The 14,648-nt window shown below is 38.2% G+C and overlaps 1 long non-coding RNA gene across 8 annotated transcripts in view; it reads right to left on the bottom strand.

Moving 5' to 3' along the window:
- LOC103159211 overlaps nt 1-14,291 on the bottom strand; it is a 67,786-nt gene extending 53,495 nt beyond the window's left edge. For 2 of the 8 annotated variants that reach the window (XR_004771861.1, XR_004771862.1), the window contains exons 1-3: nt 14,012-14,289; nt 13,833-13,935; nt 11,216-11,313 (exon numbers count right to left, since the gene is read on the bottom strand). This is a non-coding gene — a long non-coding RNA (uncharacterized LOC103159211). Of the gene's footprint in view, nt 1-131; nt 290-10,541; nt 10,819-11,147; nt 11,314-13,832; nt 13,936-14,011 lie in introns of those variants that run through there. The other 6 variants (XR_003481224.2, XR_003481223.2, XR_003481222.2 and 3 more) reach the window with 6 other exon arrangements.
- Nucleotides 14,292-14,648: the final 357 nt, after the last annotated feature.

The raw sequence follows: 14,648 nt of genomic DNA on the forward strand, positions 1-14,648 counted from the left end.
GATTTTCAATCTGCTCATAGTAAACTTTCCAACAAAAACTTTACAGGCCAAGATGGAGTGAGATGAATTATTCACAATCTGAAGGAAAAGAAAAGATGACAACGAAAATTATCATATCCAAAAAAGGTTACCTTTTAGAATGAAAGAAGAGGGCCTGGAAACGTGGGTCAGCAGTTAAGAACACCGGCTGCTCTTCTAGTGAAGGGACCAGCTTCCCTTTTGGCAGCCATAACGGCCGAACACGTGCTTCTATGACCTTGTCCTAGACAGTAGAAAGTCAGATGCCTGCCTAGTGACAAGGAACCAATCAGAAGTTAGCTGATGGCGCTATGCTTTACGACCCTGGGTGTGCTTTACGGACAAGCACACAGCAATGACGCACAAAGTATAGCAACCACCCTGGGAGGGCCTATGGGCCATAACAACCAATCAACACAGGGCAAGCCCTCCAAGCCTGGAGGCACACCAATCCTGAACCTGTGCGTACCCCTAGACACTCCACTTATGCTGTCCTATAAGATCTCTTGAGAGGCCCTAGGAGCCGTCTTTTGCTAGCCATCTGCCATGGCAGGTGGGTGAAAGACCCGAGCTAAAATGGGGTTAGCTCGTTAAATTACAAGAAAGCCTCGTGCAGTTTGCAGCAAGCTATCGAATCAGCCTGGTGATTGGGGTGACCGCAGTCGTTGCCTGGGAACCCGGGTACTTGAGTTTTCCGGGGGTCTAACACTAGAAGACCAAGGTTCGATTCCCAGCTCACTACTGTCTGCAACTCCAGTTCCAGGGGATCTGACACCTTTTTCTGGCTTCCTTGCACAAGAGGCACCTATAAGGTATACAGACACACAAGCAGGAAAAACACTTACACATAACGTAGTAGAATAAAATAACCTTACAGAAGAGTAACTTTAAAATTAAAGGGGAGACCATGATATTCACACAATAAGAGAAAGGTAGGAGAACTTATCATCACAAAGCATGCTAAAATTGGACTTAGCTTAAAGGAGACATTTGATGGTCAAGAAGAAAATGTCAGAAATCATAAAATTTAATAGTAAAATAAGTATACAGACAAATTCAGAATGTCATGATACTGCAAGTATGTCTACAAAATGTTTATCTTTAGTGTGAAAAAGAAAATGCCAAATAATTTAAAAGTTACTATATTACTGCATTATGATGCAGACAACACAAAAAGATGAAAAGGAAACATCAAATAATAAAAACTAAGAGGAAAAGTTACTAAGGAAGAAATTGAAACATTACAAAAAAGCATCAGAACAAGATTTGGCTTTCTTAAGAAAGCAAAACCACTAAGGTCTTAGCTTGCTTAAGAAAATAAAAGGAAGACTGAAAATCAGAAACAAAAAGAGTGCAGTAACAGTCAAAGGCTCCTCAGTCACTAATGTCAACGTTTATGTCAAAATGTTGATAGTCTAGAAGAAATCCTCGAAACATTCAGTGTGATAGATTGAATGCAGAGACTGACAATGTCAGAATACCAGTAATAATCAAGGGAATGAAGATGGTTTGTTTCAGTTATAAACATTACTGCATGTAGGGGCACCTGAGAGATAGCCCAAGATGCATAAGGGTTTTTGCAAACAAGTTTATCTGAAAAGGAATGAGCCTCCCTGAATGTGGATGTCACCATCCCAGGGGTGAATAAAAGGGAGCAAATAAGGTAGGAACAAGCACTTATTTTTCTCTGCTTCCTGATTACAAACAGAATGTGATCAGTTTTCCTCATGGTCCTGACACTGTATCATCCATGCCATGATGGATTGTAGCCCTTCAAATTGTGAGCCAGAATAAACCCCCCTTCCTTAAAATGCCATGTTTAGATATTTTATTATACAAACTAGAAATGAATAAAGAGATGGAATCAGTAATAAAAGCTCTCCCACCAAATTAAATGAGAACCAGATAGAGTCACTGCAGATTTCTATTTTTTCCCCCTTGTGATTTTCCAGGTTTTATTTTTATTTTTATTTTTTTTTTACTTTTTAAATTCTTCTCTCATATATTACATCCTGATCACAGTTTTCCCACACTTCCCTCCTCCTCAGATCCACCTCTCCTCTGCCTCCCCATGGAAAAGAACAGGACTTTCAGGGATACCAATGAAACATGGCATAGCAAGCTACTGTGTGACCAGGCACATACCATCACATCAAGGCTGGACAAGGCAACTGAGTGGAAGGAAATGGGTCCCACAAGCAGGCAAGAGAGTCAGAGACAGCCCCTGACCCCTCTGTTAGGAGTCTCACAAGAATACCAAGCAACTCAGCCATAACACATATGCACAGAACCTAGGTCAGCTTTCTATATAAAAAAGGAAATATATCTACTACACCACAGAAATGATCCTAAGATGTATACCAATTTTAAAAACGTCTTCCCCAAGGATGGGGAGTAAATCCTTCTAAACTCATTCTTCAAGGCCACTATTTCCCTGATAGCTGATAATGAAAACCAAACAGACAAGGACACAATAAAGAAGGGGATTACAGACCACCACTCTTAATTGAAAAGAAGTATAAAACCATGTACTAGAAAACATCAAACAGAATCTAGCAGTACTTTAAAAGACGGTTCTTCATAATCAAGTGGCATTTGTCCTAGGAAGAAAAAGGCTGCCTCAACATATGCAAATCAATAAATGCTAGAAACACATTAGCAGAAGGGAGTATGGCACTATATGATTATTTTGATACAGAAAACTATTTAATAAAACTCAATATGCCTCAGTATCTGAAATTATGAATAAGTTAGGCATCCACTCAAAGAAATAAAAGCCACATATAAGCTCATAGAAAACATCATTCTTTCTGAAACTTGCATTAAAACACCAAGGATGTTCACATTCACCACTCCATACATCAAAGTACTGGAATCCCTAACCAGGACAATCTGGCAAGTATAACAAATGAAGAAAGCCCCAAGAATCTGTGAAATTCTCTTAGAACTAATAAGCAAATTCTTCAAAGTTTCAGGGATATGAAATCAGCAACAAGGGCACTTGTTGACACAGCTCTGCAGGAAAATATGCTTGCCACCAAGCCTGACAACTAGAATTCCATCTCCATAACCTCTGTGGTGGAAGGAGAGAAACATCCGCCTGTGCATGTGTGCATCCGTGCACACGCGCGCGCGCGTGCGCGCACACACACACACACACACACACACACACACACACACACACACGCACGCACGCACGCACGCACGCACACACACTCTCTCACGCACGCACGCACGCACGCACGCACGCATGCACGACTATTGCCATTAACCTTGCTTGCCTCTAAGAACTTCAAAGTAAGCCCCTATTGCTGAAGATACCACATCCTTCAGACTCAGGACTTGGAGGAATGGAATTAGAATTGATAAGGAGGCTTCTACCATGAGCACTAGCTCTCATAGTAACAGAAAGTGTTATGAAAGCTGCCAAGGGAGAAAAGCAATCCTACCCAGCTGTAAACCCTACAAACTATAAGAATTGTGAGCTTGGAAAGATGTCCTTAATGGATGCGATAGTGACACTTTTGCCTTGGAAGTAAGCAATGTTATCCAGTTAGAGTGAATGTCTACTCAATAAGAAGAAATCCATACCTGGTAGTGTAAGCCTAGGTATTTACCTATTTACCAGTGTTTGGAGATGTAACAGATCACAGATTCTTAAAGAGAACCTACTACTGCCATTTTCCTAAACCAGTATACTTTTTTCTTGTTTTGTTTTTGTTTTTCGAGACAGGGTTTCTCTGTGGCTTTGGAGGATATTCTGGAACTAGCTCTTGTAGACCAGGTTGGTCTCCAGCTCCCAGAGATCCACCTGCCTCTGCCTCCAGAGTGTTGGGATTAAAGGCGTGCACCACACTGCCTGGCCCAATATACTTTCTAACTGTACTCTCAATGTTTATCCTTATACAAACAGCTAAATACAGCTTTAAGTCTTCATCAAAGACGTTTCTTTTTGCCATAGAAGGAGACTACTGCAGAGAACAATATCTGGTCAAAGTGCAGAGAATATGTTACTATGGAATACTCAGATTCAATCAAACATTTATAATGCAATCCCTATACTTAAGGCTCAAGGAAAGTCATGGACAAGAAGGTAGAAAGAATGTAAAAGCTAGGGGATCATGTCTGCTGCCAGACAGTCTTCAGACATATCAGGGAAACTGCACCCATGAAACCTCAAGAATGTGGTTGACTAAACAAGACCTGAATAATGACAAACCCAGTTGACACTCTAACATGGATAGGGCTACACACCTAGGGGAAAGGCTACAGGCAATAGATGGCATCTGAGACAGAGAAAATTGGATGTTTTCCATGGAAGAGTTCCTGGACATGTTAGTATATCCAATCCTAAATGGTTTGCCCTACAAACATATAACTGACATTAACTCGACTCAGTAGAAGTTTCAGGTGGGGCAAGGGTGGAATTGGAAGTGGAGAGGAAGGTGTGAAATGATGTGGACGAAATATTCATGAATTAAATTATTAAATAAATAAAAATTACATTAAAAATATACTTATATCTAAGATCATTGAACTACTAGAAGAAATCCTAGGAAAATAAATAGTTAAGGATATAGAATGATAAAGGATGTATTTTAAAATAAGAACACAGATGTAAAGGCCCACAAAGCAAAAACATACAAATATAATAATATTATCTAACAGATAGATAATCTAATAGATTAAGAGAAAATAACATCAAACACAAAAGCCTGTGACTAGCAAAAAGAAAAACTAACACAATGAAGTTATAACCTACTGTTGGAAAAAAATTGTAAGCTGTGTATCTGATAAGGGTCTAATGTCCAGGATAAAGAAGGAACTCAGTTTAATAGCAAAACAAGAACAGAAAAATGAAGAAAAATCTATTTAAAAGTTGCAATTGGCCCAATCAGATAGTTTTCAAAAGAAAGTATCCAAACAGTACATGAACAATTATTCAACAAAGTCATCAGAGAAATGTAAATCAAAAAGTGTAGTAAAGGAATGGGGCTGGCACAAAGATGAAAATGATTATCATAGCTATCTAAGTTGAGTTTGGATCCCCAGCACCCATGTGAATGCTAGGCAGGTAGATCTGTAATTCCAGATCCGAGGACAGGGAGCTGTTCTGCCAAATAAGCTAGTTCTAGTACTGAGTGAGGGAACCTGTCTCAATATACAGGATAGAGCATGATCAAGGAGGATAACAAACAATTTCTGAATTTCACACACACATTCACCCATGTATGCAAACACACACACACACACACACACACACACACACACACACACACACACACACACACTATAGTCCATAGGCACATCAACATAAAGTCTCACTGGAAAACAATATTGCCTCACTGTACTTAGAAAGAATTTTTAGGAACAAACAAACAAAAGATAACAAAGTGCTGGGACAATGCAGAGAAAAGGGTAGTATTACACCTTGGTGGGACTTTAAATTAGTGAAGCCATGATGGAAAACAAAACCTTAAAATCACACCATGATTTGATATTAGGTATCTGACAAAAATAAAATCTCAAAGGAGAAATTACTGAGCTCTTATTTATTGCAGTTCAAAAAATGACCAGGAATTGGAAATACCCTGTGTGTTCATCAGTTGATAAATAGATTGAAAAAAATGAGCCAGTGAAAAACTGTAACCAGAAAGATGAAGTCACTCAGAAAATCGTTCTGGAAAACGGCGTAACCAGAAAGAGAATGAAGTCATTCAGGAAATCATCCTGTCATTCCCAACATCAAATAACTGGAATTTATTACAAAGTGACTTAGTCAGACTCGGGAAGACACATGCCACTTGATATCCACGGGCATGGAATCTGAAAAGAAGCTGAGAGCAGTGGCTGGGGAGAAAGTTTGGAGGGAAGAGGAAAAGTTAGCAAAAAGGAGAAACAAGTGACAGAATAAACAAATCCTATTGCTCAGTATGGCATCTACAGGTGAGAACAAACAATACATAGTACTTTACTTTTCTTGGAACCAGAAGAAAGGATTTTGGATGGTTTGACGAGAAGAAGATATAAAATGTTAGAAAAGATAGCTATGCCTACTCTGGGTTAAACATTACAAAAACACTAGTAAGACAATGAAATATATCATGGAGAACCAGTACTCAATAAATTCAAACGCATGACCCACTGCAAAATATCCAATGCTAATGTCTCTCTACCTCTAATCTACTTCCAGGGGTTTATTCTAACCCCTCCCCTCTCCAAGCTCAAATGTAACTCCTTTGTGCTTTTTCCAACAATGAGAAACATGGCATCTCTCACTTCCTCACTACCCACTTACAAAATTGTAGTCAGTATAGTGGCTCCAGAATCACACCAGGTGTCAAATATCCATCACTGTACCCTCTCAGAAGGGCTAATTTGTGCCTCCATGGGAATAAAAATACAGAGTGGAGTATGGACACTTTATGGGCAGCTCCTTTTTGTCTTTGGCCCCATGATTTCTTTACCTTTTACCTGAATAGTAAAGGTTAGCGTTACTGTGAACACACTATTTTACAAGGTTATCAGGACAAGTGTCTTCATGCCCACTTCTTCAGAGCAGACCTGTTACACTTGCACGAACAGTTTAATTCATTTGCCCTTCTACTCCTGGGAGGCACTTTCTTTTCCTTAGTTTGCATGTATTAAAAACTTAGCCTTTTGATGTACAAATCAATGGGTTTTGAAAACTGCATCGAGTAATATAGTCATTACCCAGCTCTACTCATTGTCAAACTCAGTAAAGGTAAGTTCAGGTCCTGATCTCCACCCAAAAGTTCTGCCATCAAGAGACACCTGCTCGGCATCTCCTACCCACAAATCAAATACTTTTATGTCACCTGTGAATGTTCTCCAAAGAGTAGAATGAAAGTGGGTTTTCCTTTGTCTCCACACACCCCAACCGCAGAGCTATTGAGTGGTTAGGCTACTAAAGTCTGGAACTTCGGAGAAGCACATATAATCTCAGACTATCATATCCATATCTTTGAAGTATTCCCATTAAATTAACATAAAAGAAAAAAGCAAGGACTTATCCTAATAATCAATATTTTTGCAATTCTTAAATCTATATTTTCTGTGCTATAACCATAACACACTTAATATATTATGTTGAATAATAGATCTCAAGACATTTTTATAGTCAAAATCCATGTCTTATCATGTGTATTCATTTTAACTAACATTTTCAAAATCAAAAGAATTGCGTTTTACAAAAACACACCATCAAGAAGGCATCATTTTAGTGTCTTTAAAATCCTTAAATATTTCAGTAGTTTTGTATTGATCTGTCCTTTCAGTATAAGCATATTTTCCTGCTAATATTATTTTTTCTAATTGTTTAATTTCAGTTTAGCTCCTATAACATGTTTTGAATATGAATAATTATCACCCTTCACTTAATTGGTTCCCTTGGAGATATAGAACACATAGCCATGGTACCTTATTCATCTTCTTTTGAATTGATAAAGTCTGTGCCTTCCTGGCTTTTTATGGAGATTAACAGAGGATGCCTGAACAACCTTCCGGAAAGCTGACCTGGAACACAGAGCTCTCCAGCCTCTACACTGAACACTGTGTTTTGCATTCAAGGATATCAACATGATGTGTGCACTCCTGCTTCTGCAATTATGTCAAATATTGCTAATAAGTCCCTTTGGGAAATTGTTCTTGGGTTCTTGGGTTTCCTTCTGTGGCCTTCCTCTTACTTAGCCAAGATACTAAAAGAAATACAGTTGCTTTTCATTAAGAAAGAAAAAGAGACAGAGATTACAGGGGCCTTGGTAGAAGGCAGAAGATGATGCTCACAATGAAAAAGAAAGTATTACGGTTAGTTAAACCTTCAATTTTAGGTGAAACCTTGAAGGTCAGGAGAAAGGAATTAGTCAAATTTAAAGTAAGCACAAGTTTAAGCAGAAAAAATTCCAACCAGTTACTTGTGTTATTGTTTTCTAATTTCAGTCTAAAACTGAAGTAAATGACTCCAGATATTTTCTTATGACTCCAGATATTTTTTTATGAGGAATTTAATGTCTTCAACCTAGTATCTTCTAAATGGAAAGAAGTAAGCACAGTTTTCTTCTTGGCTGCCAATTAAAGAGATCCAGAATATGGTTTAAGATGTTTATGCTACTCGCCAAACCTATAAATGAGTGATTGCAAGTGTCTACCACAAACAGCAGCAGTCTGTGATTATACAACATGGCAGACATTACTAATCAACAATGGGATTTCCCACTACACCAATAGAAATTCCCAAATCTTTGTGCTGATAATTCCATGTCAAGCATATAAAATCTCAGTAAATTTAAACTTACTTTCTGTTGATTATGTAACTGCAAATTTCACACTGTCCTGAGGTATCAAACTCATAGGAACTGCTTCTCCAGTTACATCTAGTTGTGTGAACTGATGTAGTTTTTGACTGACCCTGACAAAACTCTCATTAAATACTGTGCAATTGTCCAAGGCTTATCACAGGTATTATTTCAACCTACAGAATATTATAAATTAGCAAAACCTTCCCACTTAATAACATGAAAACCTTTTGAAAAAACTACTTCAACTATATCCTTTTCATAAGTAAGACCTATTTACTACAATGGACAGGACAATGAAGAGATAAAGTCACTTAACCAAATAGTCATATATCCATTTTAACAAAACTCAGAGAATCCAAGAACTATGAGTAAACACATACAGCAAAATAATGAGCAGGATTTACATTTGCTGGGATCTGTGTGTGTTTGTAGTGTGTGTATGCACACACACACACACACACACATACATACATATACATATACATATACATATACATATACATATATATATATATATATATATATATATATATCAAATCAATTGGCAGTAAGTTCATTTAGCTCCATTTTTACACCTCCTAGCTCAGGAATTGTGTAGCCTACAAAACAATTTCTATTTTATCTGTACCATCTAATTAATTAAATGGCCCCAGAGTACCAGACTCACAAATCTCGTTAATAGCTGAATACTGAAATAAAGGCTGCTCACCCCTCCTAGAATAATATTTGCATATCCCCACCTGTGATGGGTAATAAGTACCTGCCACAAATCAGAATTATGAATTTTGTACGCCTAACAAAACCGCAGGGGAAATTATACCTCAGACATTCCATAATAATTGCAGCTAAGCTGTTTAGTGCCATCCACTTATTCTGCCTGAAGTGTTTAAAGCAGCAACAGTTGTAAATGAATTCAGGCACATATTCAAGGGAATTTTTTTCAAAAAGTTTTTCTGTCTTGCCATATGTAATTATCTTTATGGAAGTATTCAGCTGCAAGTTGTAACACATTCACATTTAAAGAAGCAAATTTCAGAAAAAAAAATACAGGCAGTGGTGTATGTGTGTTAGAAGTCTGTCCTTGAAACTTGGGGACACTTTTAGAAAGGTGTGAAGTATCAATAGGAATGGATTTACTAGCTGGGATGGGCTCTCACGTGTTACTTATATCTGACAAAATTGTATTCCAAATAGATGATAAAGTGTATCTTTACAATGGAGCAATCACTGTGTTAGTCATGTTAGTTTTCAATATTAAGTCATATGCCCTTCTCTGAGATGGCTTGTCTTAGCACTAGGAGTATGTTGTGATGTCCATTGGTCCCTTGAAGAAATCTACCCTGAGACTACCACAGTATGGAACCATTGACTGAGAACAGTGGCTATTTCTACGGGTCATATTTCTGTTTGACTCTCACTCCTATGGGGATGGTGCCATGGCAAAGTCCAGCAGGAGAAAATAGCAATACCACAGTATTTCCTGCTAACAGCAATGGTCATGTTCTGTTTAACATTGGTATCCGATTAAATGAAAACAAAAATAGTAACCCCAAGAAGAGGCAATGTTATCCTGTTTAGGATGTATGGTGTTTCCTTAACAATGTTGATGACAGTGAGGTATTTTGAGATTCTAGAAGACCTGATATTAATTTGGCTAAGGATTATACACTTTTTACTCATAAACAAGTCAGAATCTGTGAGTTTCATTTTCTTCATGTTCAAAACATATAAATCAGCTTTATTAGGCTAAGGTTATAATATAGTCAGTGAATTGTTTGCTATGGAAACACAAGGATCTGCGATCCAGTCTCAGAACACATGTTAAGGAACAAAGGACAGTCAGTCTGCTGGTAAAACTTGGGAATTTAATAGAAGAGACAGAGACAGGTGTATCCCTGGGACTCAGCAGCCAAGCCTATTGTTAAATCCCAGCCAACGTGAGACCTTGTCTCAAAAAGCAAAGATGGCCAATAGCACCAGAAGAATGACACCTGAGAGTATTCCTAACCTCCAAATACACAAGCACATAATACATAAATTCATGAATTCTTGGACACACACATGCACCCACATATTCAAAGATGTACACAAAAGTGTTTGCAAGCAAGCACCCCCACACATGCACACACACACACACACACACACACACACACACACACACACACACAGAGTTTTATCCAGCTGATAATTGATCAAAGAAATTACCTACTGCTTGAAATGGTTATGGTTCTCGTAACTACACTGTATACAGTGTAGTGTTGCTCCTACTTATAAATGTTTGTCTCTTTTAATTCTCCACTGAAGTGTGGTATATGAGCTTCTTGTGGCTGGGGCACACTTCTGTCTTGAAGACACTTCTGTAGATGTGAGTGAGGGGTATGAAGGCGCTATGATAGGAGAGCACATAATCTCTTCTGCCGCCTCCCTCTTCCCCTCCCTCTCCGAGAGTATGTGTTTGCATGTGTCCATATACACACTGGGCCTGAATGTGAACATAAAAAATATCAATCTCATTTAGTAGGAAAGTGCTTAAAATAATTAGGATTTATGTATTTTCAAAAGAGTAGGCACAATGGTTCAGAAGTGGCCATGATGTGATTAAGTTGGTTGCTTGAGGCTCCCTACGGTGACAGGATGGTCTGCAGGCTTCTGAAGAAAAGCTTATACAGCCTATTACCATGATGAAGTGAAATTTCAAATTACATTTTATATTTGTAAAGGACTACCAGGCAAGGTCCCTATGGATTGTCAAATACTACATAAAATGCTATAAAAACCAGACCATAATCTCTCACTAACTTACACATTAGCCTCAGGCAGTAAAGATGGTTTTTATTGAGCCAGATTTTGTGAGGGTAAAAAAAAAAAAAGTTACACACCGTTTATCCTGGCTTTTCAGGCACAGCGCTTCTTCCTTGAGTTAACATGATGTATTCCAAGTGATTAAATGAACTTGTCTCACAGCTCTTCCCATGCACTTGAAAGAAAGCAAAGGAGGGATGGATTTACTGTGGGGAAAAAAAGCTCTTAATTCTATCGCTGTTTTATTCAAACTGCTAATACAGAACTCAAGAAAGGCACAAGGTAAATTAAAACTTCAATAAGACATCTCACAGAGACCCACCTGCATTCCATGCTGTGGTTCACTTACCAGACTGTACCTTTTAAAATGAAAAGTATGTCTTGTGGGAAGAAATCCAAAGACAGGGGATAGATCATTCAGCACCATGGATGGTTTGGCGCAAGGAAACCATAGTTTGGACTTTAGTTCATTTACCACCACTGATGAACTGAGTAAGCCTGGTATTGTGGTAGACTGGTATTTTTCCCCATCTCCAGGAGTAGCTATTTTGATCAGTGTATGATCGGATTAACAAGATGTGACAGATGAATGAATGCTGGTCTAGTATTCAGAAAGGTGAGTGTATTGATGTGTTTCATGATCCTTGTATTTGCATCTTTGTAGAGGCTTGAAAGAATCTATATGGAGATGAATCCCTGAGCATTTAAATTTTTGTGGTTTGCCTCTTAATTGGTTATCTGTAAATTCGGCTATTTCCATAGTGAGCTTGAAGAGAAATTCAGATCCCTTATCTTCTTAGTGTTTAGACTGGATCAGTTGAAGAGTAGCCCTTCATGAGTCATAGGTAGTGGATAGAAGGGTGTGGCCAGCCTGAGTCCTGCAAATTTTAAGTAGGTGACCCATATCTAATTGCATGCTGTGCAAAGTCATGAAAATGTGGTATGCTAGAAAGTGAATATGAGCTTCACTCTCATGCTGGTCTTTCCCAGTCCTATGCTCTTTACATGCTCTATTTATAACTTCAGGTAGATAAATATCCAGAGCTTAAAGTATTGTTTGGTTTTGCTTTTCATCTACAAACAACACTTGTCTCAAATAGTGTGATAATGGTTGGGGTTCTCTAGAATGACTTTATATTATAAGTCATGATATGGGCTACTTGTCCAATGGCTATCTGCATGGAAGAGAGGCTGAGAGTTAGATCCCACAGCAGCCTAACTAAATACCTGGAAGATTCTTGGAGACATACTGATTTCAACCCATGAAGAAGCTTGGTTCTGATGGTAGTGAAGGACACCAGAGAGTAGCAAATGAGGCTAGCTGCCCTGGAAGTTCTTTGAGTCTAGCTAACAGCTAGAAAGTACCTCTTCCTCAGGGCAGGGGTCAGAGTGAAGGTGGGTGGGCCTGAGGGGGCGGGGCTTCTCTTCTGGGTTATTCATTTTGGGAAGTGCACTTCTAGGCCTCCCAGAGGCCTGTCTCTTACCTGATTCCAGATCTAATGGAGGTGAGAACAAAGATTCACCAACACAATTATTGAAAAGATTAAATGTACTACCTTGAACAGAGAGAGATAAACCACTTTCCTGGATCTTGGGATTATGGAGCCTAAGAATAGTACATTTTAAGAAGCTAAACACAGAAGAGGGGACTTTAGTGGTCACTTAAGAAAATGCTTTTATAAGGATAGAGGACATTAAATGTCTCATTGACATGAGAAACAGGCAGTAATTTTTGCTGTTAAATCAAAAGAGCTATAAAATTATATGAATTTTTTAAGTCTGTGACTAAAATAATTTTAATTCTTCCAATTTTAACATAGGGATTGGAATTTGGTAATATATTTTTCTATCTAGTTATCTAAATTATTCACAAAATCCACTTATCGTTTATTCTTGTATTTGTAATATATATATGATATATATATATATATATCATATGTATATATATGTTATGTGTGTGTGTGTGTGTGTGTGTGTGTGTGTGTGTGTGTGTGTGTGTGTATCCCATGAGCACTCTTGTGTTTTGGAAAATATTAATTCATAGTAGGAATTATTTTTCAACTGGCAATAAAAGTAAAGATTTTTTTTAAAATACAATTCTAAGCCTAGAACAAAGGGCCTCCTGTGTACTAGGAAGAACTTTCTCACTGACTACACCTCCAGGCCACAAGTGTCACAACAAATGTTGGAATTCTTCCACCACTGTCTTGGCTGATTTATTTAGTCAGAGTTTGCATATGCATGTGAATGAAACAGTCCAGCTGTTCTTGGGGGAAAAAGAAGAAACCAAAAACCTAAATGAAGCCAAGCCAAAATATACTTTGTAAACAGTGGGATACATAGTATCTATCAAAATTTCTTAGATTCCCAAAACAGCTACTTTTAAAAGACATCAGTCCAAAAGCCCAGGTAAAATTAAAAATGGGTTTTATGTTTGTATTAAGGTAGGCCAGCCTTGGAATGGCTGATTTTCTTCTTCTCTCTTCTCAAAGACCTATACCATGTGTCTTCTTACTCTTGTTTCCAAAGATCCTTTTTCAATTATTCTACTTTCACTATCAAGATTCTTTATTGTTTCTGTAATACTTATCAAAATAAGCAATTATTTATTTAATTGGTATAAATTTTTTGCCTATGAAATTTTCCCATCACTTCTTTTTGAGACAGGGCCTACAAAGTATTATACAGGCTTACCTTGACATTGTGGCAATCCTCCTGTTTAAGTTCTTGAGTGCTTGATTACAGACTTGAGCCACCAAACACAAGCTTTTCTTTTGTCTTGTCATTTAGAACTTCTCTGTAACATGCATAGAAAGAAAAATGGGTTGTCCCATTCAAACTGAACACAATGATAGAGAGCCCTACTGACTTACCATTTTCCCCATAGACGAGTGTGTCTCTTAAGCCTCTTCAGAGATGCTTTCTTTCAGAAGATGATGACTAACACAGAGACCCCTTATTAACAAAGAATAAGACTGGGGGATGCTCAGGACTGAATGGAAATCTGTAGCACAATCCTTTCACCTAAAGCTGTTACCATAAATCTTTCTGCAAAAAGCCGACTGAGCCCCACCGCCATGTGTGAGCTTTATGCTAGCCGCCTGCCTGAGTTAGGCCCAAATAATACACAAAAACTTGTATTAGGTTCAAATGCTGCTTGGCCAGTGACTAGGATTCTCATCTACTAGCTCAGCCTTAATTATCATAAACCTATATATTTCATAAGACTTATCTTATCGGATGCCTTATTGGCGTCCCTCCTTGCCAGTGGATCACATCGTGCTGCTGGAGCAGGCAAACGGAAAAAGGGACACACTTCCTGTTTCCTCACTTAGGTATGAGTTTCCTTGCCATGTCACTTCCTGCCTGGATCATCACTTCTCTACTACATTTCCCAGAATCCTCTTTGACTCCTAGTCCTTGCTTGCCATTGGCCAAACAGTATTTTATTCAACAATCAATAAGATAAACATACAAAGAAGTACATTCCCCATCACAAAGCTCCAGCAT

The sequence above is a fragment of the Cricetulus griseus genome (genome assembly GCF_003668045.3).
Source record: "Cricetulus griseus strain 17A/GY chromosome 1 unlocalized genomic scaffold, alternate assembly CriGri-PICRH-1.0 chr1_0, whole genome shotgun sequence".
In the NCBI taxonomy this organism is placed as follows: Eukaryota; Metazoa; Chordata; class Mammalia; order Rodentia; family Cricetidae; genus Cricetulus; species Cricetulus griseus.